Below are 7,401 nucleotides of genomic sequence, written 5' to 3'. Positions count from 1 at the left end.
ATAGAAAAGGAATCATTAAAAGGGAGGAGAAGGAAAGTGACAGAAGGTCAGCCTTTTTTTTCCCTAATGGGTACGTCCCTGAGGGCTGGGCTCAGTGGCTGCTTACTACACACAGGCACCAGCTCCCAGAAATCGGCAGCAACTCGATTCACACTTTCTGAACAGGAGACTCAGAGGAAGCTCAAAGGAACAGCCTGTGGAGGGTGTGGAGATGAAAACAGACACAATAGAAATCTAATTGTGATAAGTAAATTTCACTGATGGCACTCACTTAAAACAGCAAGAGTGTTTAAGAAGCCAGAGAGAACAAATGTTTGAAATCTTTATGTATCTTGAGTCTGCCATAAGCTTATTTCCTTCAACTGCAAATTTATCTTAAAAATACTGCTTATTGCATCACATGAAGCTCTCTGAGGACTAGATGGAGATTAAAATTCACCTCTACATGCAACGTAAGCACACAAATGGTGAGGGTTTTCACTGATTTTTAGTCAACAAGCAATAAACTTCATTTGCACCCACACACCTATTCCTAACACCCCATCTGGTAACATTTCCACGTTTCAGGGAAAGAAATCAATAGCAATAATCCGTGAGGGACTCATAGAGTATATATATATATATTTTTATCACACTGCCATTTAAAGAAAAAAAATTTTCCTATCTACTTAGAGCAAAAGAATCTTCTTTTTGTGTGTTTACATGGAAATCATGGCATTATTATTAGGGATAGAGAGGTTAGAAGGAAAGGGAAATGAGTCCATTAAAACAAATGTGAGAAAATCTAAACACATTTTTTTAAACAATGCCAGTTCTATTTGAGCAACCCGAACAGTAATCAGTGTACAAGGTGAAAAGTCCCCAATCAGCCTGCGACATTGGAAATTACATTAAGGAAAGGAAGGCTAAAATGCAGTGCATGCTGATGCGTTTCCTCAGAGAGGAAGGCCATCCTGCTGTCAACTTGCGATGCAGGTAGAAGACGCCATGCCTGAACCCTGAAATTTAGAACAATGTCAGTGCTGGTTTTCTGTGTGAGAAGGAAATATGATTCTTTGTTACTGCGCTTATTTATTGCAGACCTTGTCTGGAATCTGGTATTGAAGCCGTGCTTGATGAGTTGCAGCCTTGAACTTTCCCACTGATCAATGCCGGCGCGGCTGCTGCATGAAAGAATAGCTTTCCCGAGGAGCCACTGTCACAGGGGAAACCGGGCAAGCTTTTCAAAAAACCAGGCCAGTCTTGTATGCCTAAGCTTTGGAACAGGGCCCCTCCCCTGAAAATATGGCAAATGGTAACTGACCATTTGAAAATTGGAATGTTACAGCAGCAAGGGGTAAGGTCAAAAGCAGAAATCCTCCTTCTTGTGAAATGATCAGGCACCACGGGATGAAAATGTGTGGGGGGAAAAGGAAGGCTAATATGAAGCAAGGGGACAGCACTCATATTTCTTTTCGGCGGGGTGACAAATAAAAAGTTGCCTTTATTTTTCTGTGCAAGTACACTTTACTTTAGGAATTGTGGTAGCAGGTTGGTCTCCCATAAAATAGGTTTTATCTGCTGTGGTGACAACCTAAGGTGGGGAGGGGTTAGAAGCAGGGTAATTGCCATCTTTTCCATTATTTTTGTCAATATTTTTGTTATTTTGTGGTGAGATTGCAGGAGAAGTCTAGACAAACGCTCTTAAGAACGAGGGCCAAGAGAAAGGGTTTAATCCAATTCTTCGGCAGTTTGTGAAGAAAGCGTGTGTCACTGGGCAGGCAGGACAGAAATTTCAAACACATCCAAGTCAGTCTTTGTGTAAAACCCCAGCCTGTCCACAAGTTCTACATTTTAGGGGCTTCCCTGAATGGCATACCTGTGGTAGAAGCATCCACTGAGAAGAACATAACCTTTAAGAAAGGAGCACAAACATCAGTAGCTATTGATAGCCAGTGCCTTCTGGTGAGTCCCAACCAACAACCAAAGCCATGAGAAATCAGGATGAACCATGAACTTCCATCTAGTATAAGAAATGAAATAAGAATGAGACCTGAGCTTCAGTAAGCTTAACCAAGCTACCTTCACCCACTGTGTCCATCTTCCTGGGCTTTTCATGGGCAGTAGTATTTTAAATAATCATTAATCCTATTGTGAGTCACTTACATGTTTCTTCAATCTTTTTTCCCCTTCTCCTAATGCTTTCTATTTCCTATGGTCATGATTTGTGTACATGCCACACCTTCTGCTCCAGACTTCCAGCTGCTCAGCCTAGGCCTTTACTTCCATGTAGGCTCCTGGCTCTGTGCTTCACATACAGTAGACACCCAATGGTTGTTGAATGAATGACTGATGGAATGAATATAAATATTGCCATCAAAACATCATAGCACAAAATCTCTTCTACCTTCTGTTTCTATTTCAGTCTCTCTGTCCCATTTCTGGGCCAGTAGACCAGCCATCACACCTAACACCCAAAAGGAAGGCATTTTGTTTGGGCTTCTGTCCCAGTTAACTAAAACCATCCAGGAGTTTCTTGCTCCTCCATCTTTCCTGTCTCTTTCCCAAGCTCAGTTTTCCTGGCTCCAACATTGGAATAATATTGTCAAGCTGTCCCAGCCCCCAGGCCCAAAATAGAATGCACTGTTTGATCTTGCAACTCCAGGCTTATCCTGAGCAGTTTTGTACTTACCTTCCAACTCCCTCTACATCTAGATGCCACCCCCCCTCCCTGGAATTGCATTCTACCTAGATCCAATTTGGACAGCAGCCCCCTTGACTGATATTTCTCAGGTCATGTCTGGTCCTCCACAACAGGGAGTACATGCCACAAGCAAAACTCCAGCTTATACCGACAGACTCAATCCTAATTGGCAACCCTACTTCCTGGCCATGCCACTCATCCTGGACCACTGCAATCATCAGCCAGTCAGAGGGAACCACTATATCCCAGTTTTTACTCCAAGGATGGGAAGGCAGGCTCTCTGGCTGTTTAAAGACTATTTATAGATGCTTTGGGAGCAAAGGTAGGGAAACTTGTAACTTACAGAAAGACCAAGATCCTGTTTTCTTTGCAAAGATGCCATAATCAGCATTCAGTGGAAGTGTTTACACTCAGCAGCAGCCCTGTCCATGTGATGCCCAGCACTGAAGAGAATGTAGTCATGATGCATCCCCTGATTTGAGTGGGCAACACCTATGTGTGGGTTGTTCTTTTGATTACAAGTTTCCATCAGAAATGTTTCCACATTTTATCCAAAGCCCTCCTGGGTGAGTAGGACAGCACTAATTGGGCTCCAATGTTACCCCTTAGAATGTGAGATACTTACCAGAAATTGCCATGAATTTTACGCACACACACACACAAATGCTTGCATATACAAATGCTTAGACTGAGACCAACTTCTATGTACAGAAAGCAGAATATATGTATAAATATTATTGAATGAATGAAATTTTGGAGTGAGTTCTCAGATTCAGACAGAAGCAGTCAGCCCATTTCAGTGAGGTTACCACTGTAACCTCAGAGGAGTAATCAAGGACTCTTGCTCCCTCTATACTGTTTGGTAAGGTCTGAAGACATTTTTAGTTGTCACAACCATGAGAGGTGTTACTGGCATCTACTGGGTAGGAGCCAGAGGTGCTGCTAAGTCTCCCACATGTATGAGAGATCCCCCTCCCCAACAATGAAGCATCATCCTGTCCAAAATGGCAAGAGTGCCGAGGTTGAGAAGCCCAGCTCTACATCCTACACTAGATCGGCCACCTCTAAAGGACCATAAGATTTCCCACCAATGCACAAAAGGAAGGCTCTAAGCCATCCTTAAGAAATATCCTGAAACCTGTGAATAGTGTCTTTTTTACCTTCAGACTCTGTTCTCCTTGCCCTCTGTCCCACCTCCAGGGACATGAAAGGTGACATTTATATCTTTTTCATTTCCAAGAAAGTAGCCAAAGAACTAAGCAGAGGGTCTTCTAATGCCTGATGAGGGGGAAGGAGAGGAGAATCTCAGAAAAGGATGCTGACAATAAAGAGTGGCAGCCCAGAGTCTCTTTAGAGAGGGAAATGTGCTCCATGAAGCCCATAGGCCTTTTCTGGCCTGGATACCATGTATTCTGGTTTCCTTCCAAACTTTGGCAAAAAAAAAAATCCAGTCATAAACAGTAAGATACACTGTCATTTAGGTCCTATCTTTATCAAACCAGAAACATGAATCCATTAGCGAACATACAGAGAGTAACCCTCACCTGGGCCCCCTACCCTCATGAGCCTCACACACTGCTCTGGAAAGCAGCTGTTCAGGCTTGGCTATGCCAGTGCCCCCCTCACACCTTTTCCTGGCCACTTTTTGTAAGCCTCATCCTCTAGTAGCAAAGGGTCTATGGAAGCAGACTCAGGTGAAAATTACTGGCAAATGGTGCCCTGGACAGCAGGGACAGCAACACAAAAAAACAGGCAAGATATTTACCCGCTCTTTCATCCCCACTTCAGATGTACAACACACTCTCAGTTCACATCAACTCAAAAACTGATTCCCTATCAATCATCCATGGTTTAGTATAAATAAATTTCCCAGTTCAACTGGAATTTCTAGTAGCTAATCCCAGAAGCTGTCTTCTTCAGTCTTATGGTGTGTGACTTTAACTGTAGCTATCATTTATTGAACATGCCCCATATACTAGGTTCTCCACACTTCACAACTGTCCTGTCAGTCAAAATACCTTTATTACCTGAAGATGTAAAATTACTATTCCTATCACCCCCATTTTACAGATAAGGAAACTGAGGCACAAAAAGTTTAAGTAACTTTCCCAGCTACTGAGGGACTAAGACAAGATTTCATTCCAGGCAATCTGGCTCCAAATTCTGAGTTCTTAACTCAGTTCTGCTATTCAGATTTAGGCTGTTTCTTACCCAGGAGTACTGAGGCAAGGGTATTCTAACCAGGGGACAGTGTAGCATAAGAAGTATGTGTAAGCTCTTGGCCTCCTTTTTCTTGTCTATAAAATGGGAATAATAGAAGTGCCCACCTCATAAAGCTGTTGTGAGGAATAAATTAAATAATATATGAAACACCCACCCAGTGCCTGACACATAGTAAGCTCTCTTAAAATGTTACCTATTATTATAATTATTATCAGTTATCACACAGCTAGTGGAGTCAGGAAGAAAACTTATTTTTCTCCAGGTTCAAAGTCTAGACTAAAGAACTATCGAAGGGAAAAAAATACTTCAAAAAGTAAGTTGTTTAGAAGTGCACTTCCTCGCAACTAAAAGTAACTGCCCAATGTACAAATCATTTAGCACACCACAATAATTTGGTGGTCTTAATTTTTTTAATACTATGTCATGTCCCTGTTGGCTTCATGGACTTATGGCTTGTAGCTCAGGTAGAAAGATGGTGCAAGGATTCGAGGAAGAGAGGATAATTACTCCAAAAGTCTGGGCTAAATTTAAAACTGATGCTGGAGGCTTATGGTCTGAACATTATGTAAGTTTGGTCCTGAGCCAAAGAATCATTAAACCATGGAGCTTAACCAAAGTGACTTCCAGAGGTCACAAAGCCATCCCTCTGTATTCAGAGGGACAGAAACCCACTTTACTTCACTTAGCAACTTGGCATCTTTTGAAAACAGAAAGCATTACACTGCAGCTAAATTTCTTCTTTAGCACTTGTTGAAAAGATAAATAGAAATTGGGCTCCTTAAGAAACTAATTACCCTCAGTGCCCTCAGCAGTCCCCTAATCTGTCTCTTGCTTCAGCTGTGCTTGGACAGAACAAACCCAGCAATGCCCCTTCTTCCACCCTCCGACCACCCTCCACTCTCTTTTCTAGTCACCACCTTCAGAACCTCCTCAGTCATCCACAGCCTCCCAGAATAGCCAACACCATTTTTTTAAACCTTAATTCCTTATTGACAAACAACCATGAGCTCCCAAATTCATGAGAATTATTCCACCAAGGTAGAGGCTGTTGTCAACCACCTGGTAAACCTGCATTTGGGGGTTTCCTACACCTACCTCTCTCTGAACTTCTATTTCAACCAGGACAATGTGGTTCTGGAGGATGTGAGCCACTTCTTCTGTGAGTTGACCTAAAAGCAGTGAGAAGGCACCAGGTGTCTCTTAAACCTGCAAAACCAGCATGGTTGTCACATGCTCTTCCAGGACATAATGAAGACTTCCCAGGAAGAGTAGGCTGACACTCAGTAGCCACGGAAGCTGCCATGGTCCTGGAGAAGAACCTGAACCAGGCCCTATGGGTCTGCATGCCCTGGGTTCTGCCCACACAGACCCTCAGCTTTATGACTTCCTGGAGAACCACTTCCTATATGAGGAGGTGAAACTGATCAAGAAGATGGTGACCACCTGACTAACCTCCACAGGCTGGCTGGCCCCCAGGCTGGGCTGGGTGAGTATCTTTTCAAAAGGCTCACCCTCAAGCATGACTAGGAGCCTTTGGAGCCCAGACTCTTTTGAGGGACCCCTCTGCATTCCCCTGGTGTCTGGCTTTTGTATGAGCCCCTCCCTAAAACCACGAGGCATCTTTTTAACTACCTGGGAGCCTTCTCCCATGCATTGGAACAAATGAAAACAAAGTTTTATGCAGCAAAAAAAATTGTTATGTATATCTTTATACAATATATATAGAAAGAGAGAGAGAGATTGAACTTTTTCACACTCAATTCTTAAATTTCAATACACTTATTATATTTTTCTGGTCATTCTACTACAATTTTTCAAATCCATGAAGCAATCAAACTTGTTACAGGTTTGGTACAGTATCATCACCTCAGTGAGAAATCTGAGTTCCTAATACAGTATTTGGTACATAGCACATGACCACTAAACAAGTGATCAAGACCATGACACCTGGAATCCATTTAAGGTCAGCCTATGAGGATAATTTCCTATAAGGTTCTCCTTATTTGAGTTAATAAGGAACACCTACATCAAGTTGACTGTGGGTCCTTGAAACGTCTCGACATGTATATTAAAAGCTTACAAGCTGAATCTTGTTTTGCAAGTTACATTCAGCAGCCTATTCCTAAGAAGCTTATCCTCCACTTGAATCTCCCTCTTATTTCTTGCAAGGCCACCATGTTGCATAACTGCAGGGCTACCATAACTGTCATGGTCTATGTAGTCAGACCATGCAGTTGCTCAACCTTCTTGGAGATGTTTAATGTGCAACCTGTGCAGCTGACCACAATAGTTTCTTACAGCTCAGGAACCATTTTAGCAACACAAGTCAACAGGTTGCTTTTTCCTGAGCCACTTTGGCAAGAAGAAAAGAAGTTATTGTAGGTAAAATTCCTGACAGATATGGAAGAGTGGAAGGTAAATCTTGCTCCCTGAAGAAAATCCCAGCAAATCTCAAAGATGTGATATAATGAAAACCACAGATTTGGAGCCCTACT

At 42.5% G+C, this 7,401-nt stretch overlaps 1 pseudogene; it reads left to right on the top strand.

The window, feature by feature from the left end:
• Positions 1–5,908: 5,908 nt before the first annotated feature.
• LOC114493409 lies at positions 5,909–6,488 on the top strand (annotated as a pseudogene).
• The last annotated feature ends 913 nt before the right edge of the window (positions 6,489–7,401 follow it).

Source organism: Phyllostomus discolor, chromosome 1 (assembly GCF_004126475.2).
Source record: "Phyllostomus discolor isolate MPI-MPIP mPhyDis1 chromosome 1, mPhyDis1.pri.v3, whole genome shotgun sequence".
NCBI lineage: Eukaryota > Metazoa > Chordata > Mammalia > Chiroptera > Phyllostomidae > Phyllostomus > Phyllostomus discolor.
The sequence above is the reverse complement of the archived record's forward strand: the minus strand, read 5'-3'. Positions and strand labels throughout refer to the sequence as shown.